This window comes from Larus michahellis, chromosome 3 (genome assembly GCF_964199755.1).
Source record: "Larus michahellis chromosome 3, bLarMic1.1, whole genome shotgun sequence".
In the NCBI taxonomy this organism is placed as follows: domain Eukaryota; kingdom Metazoa; phylum Chordata; class Aves; order Charadriiformes; family Laridae; genus Larus; species Larus michahellis.
Genome location: NC_133898.1, coordinates 49,460,430 through 49,474,238, shown reverse-complemented (window position 1 = coordinate 49,474,238; position 13,809 = coordinate 49,460,430). Strand labels below are relative to the sequence as shown.

At 47.4% G+C, this 13,809-nt stretch overlaps 1 protein-coding gene across 3 annotated transcripts in view; it reads right to left on the bottom strand.

The window, feature by feature from the left end:
• Positions 1 to 13,809, bottom strand: part of TOMM20 (translocase of outer mitochondrial membrane 20) — a 51,021-nt gene that overhangs the window by 14,622 nt on the left and 22,590 nt on the right. The window contains exon 6 of one of the 3 annotated variants that reach the window (XR_012586147.1): positions 6,061 to 13,208. The exons of the other annotated variants lie outside the window; for them this stretch is intronic. The gene's annotated coding sequence lies outside the window, so the exon portion shown is untranslated. Of the gene's footprint in view, positions 1 to 6,060; positions 13,209 to 13,809 lie in introns of those variants that run through there. 3 annotated transcript variants of the gene reach the window in all.

Below are 13,809 nucleotides of genomic sequence, written 5' to 3'. Positions count from 1 at the left end.
AATGTGCTTTGATGTATCTTTCATCTAAAGCTATTTATATTGATAAATTATGTTTGTGTGGCTGAAGCACTGAATCAGAGATAGGGCTTTTGTTCCCCCTTCTACCACATGCTCTCGGTGTGTCCTTGGAGAAGCAACGGGAGTTGGTGTGCCTCACCTGGGCCTCTCTCAGCCAAGCAGAGGAGAGACCACTTTCCCACACAGCCGGCATGGAAGAAAGCTCTGTGCATCATGAGATGGACATGTCTCACCATACTGAGTCCTCTTGAAAGCTATGAAAACAAATTGACACTGGTCAGATTCACATTGCCCTAAAATTAATCATATGATTAATTGGGAAACAAATTCTTGAGTTCAGAAATTACCAGCAACAATCTTCTCTTCTGGGCTTCCTGCTCCCACAGATGAGCCAAATAAAGGACCATTTGAAAGGCCGTGATTCATTTCAGTGCAAAGCAACTGGCTTTGCTTTGATTGCAGGGAAATGTGACTTAAATTAGGCCAGCTGACTTTGTCCTGAAGAGGACTTCAGTTTCTCACATGAACCTTAGCATAGCCCAACTGTGGACGGTGACCTCTCTGGCTAAAGCCACAGGACATTCAACTCTGCCCTAGGACATTTGCCCTGATAAAGAGAAAATAGACTGCATGGAAACAGAATTGCCAGAAGAAACAGTTGAGGGCAGCAATAGGATCCCAGAAAAAAAAAGCACTTCCTCGGATCACAGGGGACGATCATCTCTCATTACTCGCACTCTCCTCCCCCAGGTAACTGAGCACTGCTGGATTAAGCTGGGGAAGATGGGGGATGGAGGAGCAAGAAGCAATCTTTTTTGGTAAGGGAACATGTACAGTAAATAACAGCTGCAAAGGCTCCCTTGTGTATTGAAGACATTATAATTCGGGGTTTTTCTTCTCAAAATCAGGCTTTAATGGGAAGCAAGCCTCACACTTTCTAAAGGAGTACTCTACAATAGCTTCTTAAGCTTGGAGAGTGCTTTGGGAGCCCCCAGGATGAAAGGCGCTCTAGGAATGAAAGCTGATATTTATGATTATTGCTTGAAAGGAACAGAGTGGAACACTAATGTAAAATATGAATGGCTGCTGGTGTTAAAAAATGTATTGTTGACTTAGTGCTAAAGAAGATAGTCCCAGCTTTCAAACTTGGATGACAAGAATTTAGGAGGTTCAAGAAGTAGAAAAGACTCCTGCAAATAATTGCAAAAGCCAGTCTGACATACAGGGCAAATAGGTGTCTTGTGGGTTTTTCTTCTCCTTCTCCTAAAGCGCAGGCCATATGATGTCTCTCACCCCAGCTCTGCCAGCCAAAACAGACACCCATTAACCACAGTAAGTACTATGTACTCCTCTTAAAGGAAGAACCTACAGATCCCTTAGGACACGAGGGGAGAAAAATATCCTTGGTAAGTGGTCAAATGTTATGGATTGGCCTGAGTAGATTCATATCTTGTTTCACTCAGAGGACTAAGTAGCAGAAGCACTCCAGGCTAATGTAAATTCAACTTCTCTATTTTAGAAAGCAATGAGAGAAGAGAATTGGGCTAACAGGTGCTGCTCCTGCAAACACCTACCTGCATACTCTCAGCTTGCATAAATCTCTTCTGTTGATTTTACACTGGGCATCTGGCCCCCTAACGTGGCACCCTACAGCTCCTAGAGAGCATGTTTTTCCATCCAGACCTGGTATTGAGATGTCTTCACCTTGGTCTCCCAGTCTTGCACTTTTCCCTGAGAAGAGCTAAAAGAAAACCCTTTGAGAGAAAAAATTCTGCATCTTTACTTCTCAAAAAACAAGCTCAAAAGTTACTCTAGTGCATAAGAAACCTTCACAGCAAAAGCCCACAGGATGTCAAGAAGTGATTTCTTCTTTTTTTTAAATATAGCAGAGAAGAACACAGTATGCACCAGAGACTGAATGCTAATACCATACACATTTAAATTAGATATAAGGTGCAATTATTTTTTTAACGAGCAAGCGTGATTAACCACTGCAATGAATTAAGAAAAAGGGCTGTGTTCTCCAATTCGCAGGCTCCAAATGAGGATAGGATACCTTTCAGAGGCACACTAGAAGAACAGGAATGGCTCTAGGGACAGGGAGTTCACCGGTCAACACCCCACCCAGGCTCGCAGCCCTCTGTGCCACTTGGGGCAACCTCCCTGCAGGCCAGTCTCCCACTTTCTAATGTGGCCACGCTAGGCATGAGCCAGGAGAACGCAGTGACCGTGCCCTCTGGGTTGCTGAAGGCCGAGCCTCGGACTCTGGAGAAGTAGCATTTCGCTGAATCAATGCTGACAGGACTGGTCTGTACGAATGGTCCCTCCCCAGCGCCAAGCTGCTGGCAGGTTGTGAGGGGCAAAGGAACCCTGGCAGCCTGTGCTGCTGGTGGTACCTCAGCTGGGGCTGGGGTGCGGAGCACGCCCCGGCGAGCTCCTCTCCATCAGTGCCGCTCCCTCTTCCTGGCATGGTCTAATGCTGATGGATCTGTATTAGGAATAACAGAAAGTCCTTGGCCTTTTTTCCCCTTTCTTTCTTTTTTCCTTCCCTTCAGCTATTTAGGCCAACTCTGGCTAATCACGCTTTGTAACTCATACTCAGTCACTGCCATGGCAACCATTTCAACATGCAGTTCATAGACTACCTCTGAGATGTACAGCTCCTTTGAGAAACACGTATACCTTGATGCTTCAGGAGAGGCATTAAGAGAGAAGAACTATCATCTGCTACACTGACACATTTTTCTGCCGTCTTACCTCTGGCAGCACGAATCTCTTCCTTTAGCTCTGAATAGCTCATCACTTGTTCTGTCCCCTTTCCCTCCCCCAAAAATAGGTTCTTTAAAAATTGACACAGATTTATGAAGATGAAAAAGAAAAGTGTAGGAAGGGAAATGCATTTGGAAATTCCACTCTCTGGCATCTAAATTCACCCTCGTAAGAATGCTGCAAAGCCTGTCCTGTTGCTGCTTCAAAGGAAATCCTATTTTGTTCTGCTGTGTCACTGTGGAAAAGGAGAATGTTTTGGGGGGGGCTTGCTTTCTGGTTTTCTCAAACCCCAGGAGAGAGATGGCAGCTCAGGAGTAGGGTGGGTGCTGCTCCTTCCTCCTTTGCAAAATGGCTCCCGCTCAGAAGCGCAACTGCCCCGCAACATGCAAAACCAGGTCTGCATGCGTCCAAGTGTAGAGAGCAAGATTTGAACAGCGCTGCAAAAAGATCTATCTGGAACGTGGAGGTGCATTTTTCCAACAGCCACCTCTGAGGATCTTGCTCAAGATCTACTGTGACCAGGTTTGATTGGACTAGTTGCGATGCCTGCCCCTGACACCCAGCCGGCACAGGAAGGTGCTGCAGCGAGGTGCTACGCAGGTGTCTGCCGTGCTGGCTGCGAACGCATCATTTATTCTGCTCACACTTAACACACTCTTCTCCCAGGCGCAGTCAGAGGGGAGGCTGACTGCCAGCACCACAGTATAAAAAATCCTTTTTTCCTTCTTTAGGTAAATTGTGGCTGCTCTGTGGAAGAACCTGATTCCACGTCCTGAATGTTCTCTTTTTTGTGCTTATGGGTGTAGGTTTCAAATATGCATATAGCACATGTAGTGTTGTGATGATCCTCATCAGGTGGAACTACACTATCCATTCCTTTCTTCCCATCTTTTTCTGTGTTTTTTATCACTGTCCATTGTCAGCTAGCCAGTAGCCACAAACAAGACCTGCCCCACCACTACTATCTACTTGCCATCAATAGGAAAAATGCTTCTGCTACTGACCAAGTGAGAGGAGAAATCCAGATGCACCCACAAACAAGCAAATGTCAGCACACCCAAAACAACCTGAGTGGAACATTCGATTTCAGTTTGAATGTACCCCTCAGCCCCCCGATGCTAGCCATATGAGAGCACCCTCACAGTTCTTTGCACCGAAATTTTCTCTAGGAACAAAATCTGAGAGTCAAGAGCCAGGAGTCTCTAAGGTAGGCAAATAAATCTCATCCAGCAGGTAAATAATATATTGCAGTCACTTTTGCCCTGTTATTTTTAATGCACATACATGCAGACATGCACACTGCTTCATAAGCCCTGCATATGCACTTCTCAGTCAAGTATCATTTATATATACCATCTCCCACTGAAATCAAACCTCTGAGACTGCTGAAGTTAGGAAACACGTCGTGTGCTCAGAAAGAAACATCATGTATAGTCTATCAAATCTCCGGGACTTCTTGACTGTGTATAGACTGCTTGGGGGGACCCAGATCCTCAGCTGTCCTTTCTAATCTGCAACCTAAAGTCAAGACAAAGGCTGGCAGGAGGAGAATACAGGACACAACTGACTGCTTTTAGCCCATGCACTTTAATGCTAATGCATTTCTGTAACTGCATAATAAGCATGGAGAAAATTATGATAGGTCTGTGAACTGCGAATACCATCTTTATGGCATGTGTATACCATAGGCCCAACTCTTCACTGAATCAAATTTCTATAAACCACTGCAGTGAATTTGGACTTTCATCTGTGCCACACCCCTCTTTCCCAATGGATTAAATTCTGGCAGTCTCACTACTCTGTAGGTAAGGATGCACTCTTACCCCTGTGTGAGAGAGGGCACGAAGGGACAAAGGCTAGAAATGAAGCTGGAAGAGTCTTCTCTTTCTTACATCATGCATTAGGTAACGTGCTTGACACCAGCCAGGCTGGCAGCACCTAGAGCTGAAAATCAAGGCAGTGCATCAGGGCACGAGCAGGGCATCTCAACCATCCATCCCTCCAGCTCTTAGTCCAGTCCTGGGCACAGTTTTGGCTCAGGCCAACCAGTGCTCTCCCAAACCATTCCCAAGTACAGTCTAGGAGTTAGCATGGGCCAGGACTGTTCCCAACAGGTAGCTTGCATGTGGCCACGTGGTTTTGAAAGGCAAAAGGGTTTATCTGTCACACCATAGCCAGACAGTGTAACCCAGTCACAAAGCAAAGTGAAGCTCCTGCCCCTGCCCAATTTGTTAGCACAGACATAGCCACATGCCACACGGGCTTGTGTCTCGGGCTTTCTTTTGATCAGGACACATCTCTGAGCCGTCCGTCCAAGTCCTCTCCTCCACTTTGATACAGTGCAAAGTTGAAATAACTTTGACTACAGGTGGCTCAAACCATCACATTTGACACTGAGCGGAGAAGCGTTGATGCAGCCAGCACCACCTCCCAGCTGGGAGTTGAACCTGCCCCCAGAAGCATCTCACCCTGCTTTGCTCCACCAACCCAAAGCCCAGCAGGTGAGCACCTGGGCATACCTGAGCTGTAGAAAGGGAGGGGGGAAGATGGTGCCGTGGTTGCCTGTTTCTCCACTGGAAGGGCTTCATCTTGACTTCGCACCGCAGCAAGCAGAAGAGGTGCCTCACTGGGCTGGCATCACAGCGGCGGCAGCAGCAGCCCAATCCCTGGCACGTAGCCCCCACAGGACCCTCCTGCCCCGGCCCCAACATGATGGCCCTCCCCTCACTGCTCCAGCCAAGGAGGGCCTCAGACTTGACTACAGGTGTGGTGAAAGTCAGCCAAGGAGTTTAATTGCCCAAACATGCAGTGCATGAAGACAGACTGGGCTCAAACCCTGGCTAAGCATACGCTACAGACATACCCTCAGCAAGTTTGTGGCACAGCCATCAAAAAAAGCTGGATGTCCCGAGGCCACCAATCCTTCCTTTCTTAGCCTTCTATTCCTGTGAATATAAATCAAACCTTGCAATGGCAGGAGAGCAGAGGCATTCCGTTATTTTGTTTTCATTTGATAAAAATGAAAAGATGAGGGTGCGTGCATAGCTAATCCTCTGCATCCTCTCTGCACAGAGAGGATCCTCTGCATCCTCTCCTGTGTTCTCCGACAGAGAAACCGGGCTTCTCAGGAGGCTGCATTAGCAAGCACCCCACCTCAGGAGGCAGCACCCCCCGTTCCTCTTCCACCGCCTGTGCAGCACAGCATCTTCTCTCCACGGCACTGAGCTGAGGAAAGTCGGCATTTTACAGGCAGTACAGAACAGTACAGAAACCCCTACTGTTCACTCTCCTCATTTCCTTTGGAATCCAGTGTTAGGTGTTGTGCTGCTTTCCAATGGGATGTGAAAGAGGTTAGGAAGAAACTTAAAGGGTGTTTTTTATATCTGCTTAAGAAACATTCAGGTCCTGGCACATGAGAGAGATCAGGACTGTTCCAGTGGGGAAATTCCTATGTTCCCAAGCAGGTCAGGAGAGATTGCAGAGAAAAGCAAACATTGCAAAAACATTTTGCAATGCAAAACTCAACAAACAATTGCAAATTCTTTGAGTTAAAGCAGAGAAATTGCTTGAATGGGTTTTGAATCCTTTTCCTCCTTCCTTATAATGAGCATTTTCTTTTTTGCAAGCATGCTCCTGGAATGAGAAGTCTCATAGTTTAGGGATATGTTCACACTGGGAACATTCACGTGACCTTTCAGATCACATTCCTCCTATTTATAAGAGTATTAGTCATCCACTTAGAGAGCAGAACTAATACCATGTTTGTTAAATGACTAAATGTGCGCTATGAATAACCACTGGTGGGTACTTAAAACCACAGATATATCCAGGAGCACACTGAGAATCCATAGCTAGCACACGTTTAGACAAAGCACAAATAATACTACTGCACGTAAAATACATTTGGAAGACAGTCTGAAGGCAGTTCACTCACAGGAAGAAAGGGCTAAATTCATCAGATAGATAGATTATTTTCCAGAGATAGTTCACCTAGTTATTTAGACATATAGGGTAGCTGGCAAGAGCGCATGACAGCTGAAGCCTTAAATTTGAAAAAAGTCCAGGCAGAACCGTAAGACGGAGAGGATGGAGCACAACTCCGCTGGAACTTGGCCATTACACTACACAGAAAATGTCAGGAGTGTTGTACTACAAGTTTGCAAGTTTGTCACTGGCAAAACACGAGGTTTAGGAGCTCTGAGTAATGCCTAGCTTGTTAACTAACATGTTGCTCAACTTAGCTTCAGGGAAAGCACAATACAAGCCATGTGCGTTATTAGCCCCAACACGTTTGTGAGTCCCAGCCAACGTGAGTAAACTTTCCATGCCTCAGATCGTAGCAGTGCCTCCAGCAAACTGCCACAAGCAGTATCAGTTCCCAGGTCAGGAGAAATGCTGCTTGCCAGGCGCTGAGGACTTCCCTGCTCTCCATGCAGTAATATCAGCGCTTCGGGAAGCATTTATCAGGACAAGACAGATGATGTCGGTGCACTCAGACCACACTGGTGAAACCATATGAGTGCATGTATCTGTCAGGAGAAAATCTGGAGGAGAGGAAGAGTGAAGGACAAAAAGGTGGGAGGAACAGGAAGGAAGAAAGAAAGTATAGAGAGCGGCGTGAGAACTTAAGAGAGACAGCAGGCTATGTGCCCCTCTATAAAGGAAACACAGAAGCAGTCTGGGCTGTGTGAGCTCCACGTTTCTGACAGCAGGAAAAATGGAAGTGGGAACAGCAGTGCAAAGAATTATGAGGGTTTTGAAGAATGATGCGCAAATTACAGGCTGGAGCACAGAGAATTACAGGACTTTGACTGTGGGTTCCCAGCTGCCCCTCAGTTTAGCATTACAGACTAATTAAGTGCTTCCACACTGCACAGGATGGTGTTGTGGGGACACTGGGATGTGTGGCTGCGGTAGACTTTTGGCCAAACCCTCTTGGGGCAAGGATGGACGTTATCAGCAGGCTGTAGCCACACGGCAGTGTCAGGGAGATGCTCCCTGCCAGTAAACCTCTCCGGTGTCAGCGTGACCAGAGGGAGACAAGCTCTGCGTCACGCCAGAGGCAGTGGCTGAAAGGTTCGGTGAGAAGGTGGCAGCTAAAGGTGCAAATATCACTTCCTCATTGCAGCCTCTGTGAATGGCCCTGCCTGTGCAATACAGAGGATGTTTTGAATGGCAGAGCACAGGCAGTGAATCATTTTATAATCACTGCTGGTGTGTCCCTGTCTCAGTGTATCATCAAGCCTTCCTTTTGGTCAAGTAATCATTTGAGTCTGAATCATCTCCGCACAGGTTTCTCCTGGCGCAGGCTGGCATGGTCAGTGAGCAGAGCCAGTCGAATGCGCTCTCACCATTTCACCCATGACTGGGGAGGACCTGCCAGGATGGTGCTTGCGGCTTTGCCGTATGGACGTTGGCAGCACGGAGGGTTCCCACAGATCATGTGGTCTCTTGGGCCCCCCACAAAAGTCAGGCAGCAAATTGTTAACCATGTAAGTTATCACTGTTTCCTTAAAAACTCCTCATGGGTCAAAGGGTTAGCACTTTCCTGGGCTAGAACAACGTCAGTAGCGAGCCAGGGTCTCCAAATCACAGAATAATGGAGGCTGGAAGGGACCTTCAGGAGGTTAACTGGTCCGGGACCCCTAAAAATCCAGGTTTGAATGCTCCTCTCCTCGTGCTCAGAGTCTGAGCCGCCAACACAGAGGAAACGGAAATCCCGTGCAAGCCAAGGAGCACTTGTGCTGGTGGGGGCCAGCTGAGATCAAACAGGTGAGGAGAGAGCATGAAAGCAAAATCCAGCAACATCAGGTAGTACTAAAGGGCCACAGCAGAGACAGAGTAAAATGAGGAAAAGACCAGCAAAACCAGTGGGGGACAGAGAGAGATGGCATGTTTGCTTCCTCTGCTGCCAAGACGGAAGCAGGAAGGGTGGTGTGGGGGCATTTCTCTTTTCTCCCAGTTGGCCGCACGTGCACCAAAGCTCCTGCTGTGCAAAGGAGCCACCTCCTGACACCACGGAGGCAAAGTAAGAGACAAGGTTGCCACAGCTGGAAGAGGAAGCAGAGTCCTGGCTCCACCCTGCCTGCACAGTCCTTCCTTCCCAGGCCTCAAGAGGGGTGGAGGAAAGGGGGCAACCCTCATTCCTCTCCAGGCCAGAGGGGGGAAGGACTCACCAGGTCTCACCCCCACCCTGTCACTAATATCAAATAATAATAGTATTTAGCACTTCCATAATTACCTTTGCACTCTGCTATCACAGACACTGCTGAATTGGAAGTCATTAAGATCATTATAATGAGCTTCAGTGGATCCTTTCAGTCGGAGGCATTATTTAGCCAGCCCTCATTTTCGTGGTTACATCTGAATAAGCATTCTGCACTGAGGTGAGGTTCACCGATGAGACACTTCGGCATAAAGGCAGTCTCCTACTTGCAAAGGCAGAATAAGTGTCATTATGCATCATGTTTCACCAGACTTCAAAATGCCAAGGAAGGTAAGTCAGGTTATAGCTGGCTCCACCTTCAGCTTGCAAGAGCTGCAAAACTGGACTGGAACCTGGGGAAGGTCTGCCATGACCTTCTACACGCAGCACCCGTTTCTCAGCAGCTGCCATTCTGGAGGCCTTCAATGGTCAAGACGAGCAGCCACCACAAGCCCTCCCTGCAGGCGTTGATTCAGCAAGAACTCTTATTAAGGCGGAGGGGGCAGAAGGCCAGCAGCTCTGGGAGCACCTTGCACTGGGAACAGGAGAACCGTGCTGACCTAGTGAAGGTGCTGGCAAAGACCTGGGCTGCTGGCCTGAGCTCAGGCGGAGGGGCACGTGGACATATGGCTGTGCTGGACCGGGCACTGCTGGGGCCGGTGAGCAGAACCATGTCCAGAGCTGCCTGCAGAACAGAGACCTGCTGGTCCTGGGTCTATTTTTAGCCTCGCTGAAGACTCCTTTGTTTGGCCTTCCAATAAGAAGGAACTAAGTGCCCCTTTAATTGTGGTTACCTCAGCTCCCTGTTCATAAATGCAAATAAAGGCACTTAATTTCTCCCATTTTTGTTTGTCCTTTATGTTTGGGCTGTGAATCCCTTGGGAAAACATCAAGGGCTTCTAGGTGTACCTGTCTTATTAATAATAAAAGTAATGTGCTGGTTTTGTCATTGAAGTAGGAGGAAATGTGGGCACACGGAACAAACACTTGTATTGCAATTTCTTATGTTTAAAACAAGAACAAAAAGATAATAGAGTGTAATACTTCGACCAAGAGCAAAGGTAAAATCACAGTAGCTGACTCAGTGTAACAGAAAGAACTTAATTGAGTTGGCACCGTTTCGGCCTGCCTTCTCGGGAACTTGCACATGGGAATACGTTAAGAGTAGCATAACATATCCAAAACACTGCCTGAATGAAAGAAAAGAGTCACTGTTGGGCAAAAGCGTTATTTTCAGCAGCAAGGAAGTTCTTCCAGCAAAGCGTGAGCACAAACTTTTGGTTGTGACATTTCTTGGTGTTCAGTTACTGTCAGCGTTACAAATAAACCCAATCAAGGCAGAGAACCTACCCTTGCGCTGCCAGCCCCAAACACAGCTGAAACGCTCTTTTAATGTGTTTGTGACCCAGCCGTTCAATCCGTCCTCCAGAAACAGGTAAAAACACAAGACTTGGACAAGACCCAAACAAGCTTCAGCACGGTTTAGAAATGAGTAAAGACACAAAGCTGCTTCTCTACTTCAAGACAAACTGGCTGTTACAAAAAACACCGAGGAGCAATGACATTTCCGGAGCTCTGGCTGTATCTGCAGTGGAAAGGAGTTTCCCATGCTGTTTCCTTAATTAGCACAAATATGCTGACAACCTTCTCCAGGCTGAAATCAAGCCATAGGCCACTAAAAAGTTGATCTATCCACGTATCCAAATCTACCAATGTGCTGAGCCAACATGTTTCAATGCCGTAATCAGTACCCAGATTATAACGTGGCTTTGTCATGCACCCAGTTGCTGAAACAGACTTTGATGTCCCAATACGAAACCTATTTGTCCTGCAGTCAGCAAATAGGAAAAGTGCCAATATATACAATCAATGTTTTTCAAGTGCTGGGATTGTGTGCTGGCATTTATTGGATCATTTTGACCACTATATGAATTTATAAATATGACCCAATTGAATTAGAGAAATAACATGATCTGAAGGCCAGATTCTAAGCTTGTTTAATCTGAAATAAACAGGCAATAACTCATTTGGCATCCAGTAATTTACTCTGCTTTCACCGTGGAGCGATCAAGACCACAGTTATCTCTTTACGCAGTTCAATCTGAGTTTAGCCCTTGTCACCAGGACACGTTATAATATGATCATGCAGCAGTCGAACAGAAGAGACAGCCTGCCAATACAGTAAATATTGGAGTACCAGCCCTAGGGAAAAGTTTAGCAACCTTATGACAGGTAGGGTTTAAGCGTGTGAACCCGAGCCTTGTTCCTCAGACAATTTTTGCTTTGTTGGTAATGCAGCTGGCAGGACTAACTCTAAAAGCAATTTATGCCTGGCCAGCTCATAGCTAATTCTGAGTGAAAGCTGTGACAGCTAAGCTGTTTCCTCCTGGCCAAGGCAGCCAATTTTCTGCGACTGGTTCAGTAAGGTTGCTGCCCGCTGTGCGGACAGCACGCTGCGACGTGCCGGTGCGACTGGTCTGACCCCTCCTACCACGTTTCAGTTGTCCCTACAGTAGCACATCCCACGGTATGCCACACCATGGGCTGCTTGCTCTTGGTAGGCGTCTTCCAGGAATTCACCTCCGTCCTTACTGGTCTGTGGCGTCACTGCCCGCGTTTTCCCAGAATCACTTGGCCACCGGACAGCATGGCAGGTAGCCCTGCCAGCAGAGCTGCTGCTTGGAAAATCTGCCCTGTGGAGAAGCTGAGCATCTCACTGGTTACCTGCTATAACTCTTTTAGCTGGATACAAGGTCACAGTTGTGAGAGGAACAAGAATGTGTCTTTGATGACATTGACATAAATTACCCACAGTTTCTTGCCAAGGAAAAAAAAGAATGCCAGAAAGTGATGCCCCATGACGAACAAATTAGATCCCATTTTGTGTCCCTTCACCTGTAGAGAAAGGTTTGAATGTCACTGAATTCTGCGCCTGCGACTGTCACCCATCCCAAAATGAACGAAACCAGGCTGACGGCTACGTTCATAACTTTCCTGTTGAGCTGTTTTCTTTCCTGAATTTTATTTCGGTCCATTTATTTATTCATTTCAATAATTGCCCTTCAATACCACAGAGCAGCTTTAAGACACAAATAGGCTGTCATCAGACACCTCAGGTTCTCTTTAGCCACTGTCAGTAAAAGCACGTCCTCCAAATCTATCGCTACTGCACGGGGCTCCTCCTGAGCCGGTGGGGCCAGGGGGAAAACTAAGCCGAGGGACGATCCTGGGAGGTCCCAAGCACTTGCAACTGGTCTCGGCCTCTGTTCGAGGTACAGGCAGCTGAATTCTCGTAGGGGCAGCTGGACACTTCGGTGGTTACGTGGGGGAAAGCGAGAGCTGTCCCTGCCTGCTTGCACAAGGACAAGAGACAGCAAAGGTGCTTCCCCCGGCTCAGGCTGTACCCTGAACCCTTGCTGCCGTTAAACAGCCTTACTCTCCCAGGGAGAAGGGGAGGCATGGAGTGAAAGTTAAATTTGACCTTCCTGGAAGAATGAACTTATTGATGCTGCGCTGGGCTGGAACCTGAAACCACTGAAACTCTGGGCCTAGAGAGAGGGAATTACCAAACCAAGCCCGGCTGATTCAGTAAGGCAAACCAAGACTCACACAGCTTCCTCTTCCTAACCCCATTCCTTCTCTCTGAAAGACACTTTACTTGCTTTAACCAAATGGAAGCAGCGCTCTAGACACCGAGAAAGCTTGCCGACGCCAGGCTGTGCGTCAGCGCGAGCCAGAGGGACGTAAATCAGACAAGGTACAGGTAGCCAACTCATTGAGGAAGGCGTCCCCGGGGTTCCCCATTGTGATCAAGCAGCGGCAAAAAAAACCCATCCACTTGAAGACTGACACACCTTTGCCTCCCACTAACCTCAATATAAAACTCATTTGGAGAACAGAACCCCATAAGCCTGGTCTCATTTACACCGGTTTTGCACAGTTGCCTCCTTGGGAAATACCCCATCTTTATGATATTTTAAGATACAGTTTAAGAAGCTCATGAAAGGAGGGCACTGGCAGCTTGTAGCCTGCAGATCCTTCACTAAACACATGAGCACGCACCACACAAACTTTCCCTGCAGTCCCACAGCTGCCAGGCCCTGACGAGGAGGTATCACCAACACAATGGAAAGTTTCCACAGTCCCCTTTCTCCAGAGGGTTTCAGCTGCGCTGCCATGGCTGAGCTGCTGGTTTAGGATGTTAAAGTCCTCCCTGCTGGAAAAAAAAACACTCTCAGCATATACTGCATAAGGGCTGGCATTGGTTTCTTCCTGTTTTCTAGGCCGTGCCATGAGAGCCTAAAAGAATTTTTGGCCTATACTTCGTTTACTAACTCGTATCAAAAAAACCCCCCAGGTTTTAGTTTGCCATCTAAAGGCCAACAGGCCTGACCTCAGTCGTCAGCTGCCCAGGCGATTCGATGAAGAATTAGAGTGCTAAAACACAAAATGCCCAAGACCAACGGCTTGAGAGGAGTCTTGCCCTATTTCTCACCACACAGACAATGCTGTGACCAGTGAACATACCACAGCACGCTACACAGAAATCTTCTCCATCCCAGACATTGTAAAATACTGTACTGTGGTACAAGCTGGAGCAAGGATGTGGTGCAGAAGTCCCAGACAGCCTTGGAGGCAGGATTACTCATTTATTTATCACAAAACTCAGATGAAGTTGTGCTACTTATATTGCTACAGGGCAAGGAGTGGACAGAGACAGACTTTTTTACATTTCCAGGAGCTTGTTTTAGCAAGTGATGACATATGGGGACAGAATTCTCCAAGCTTTGCTCCTTAGCTCAAGAATACAAAATCCT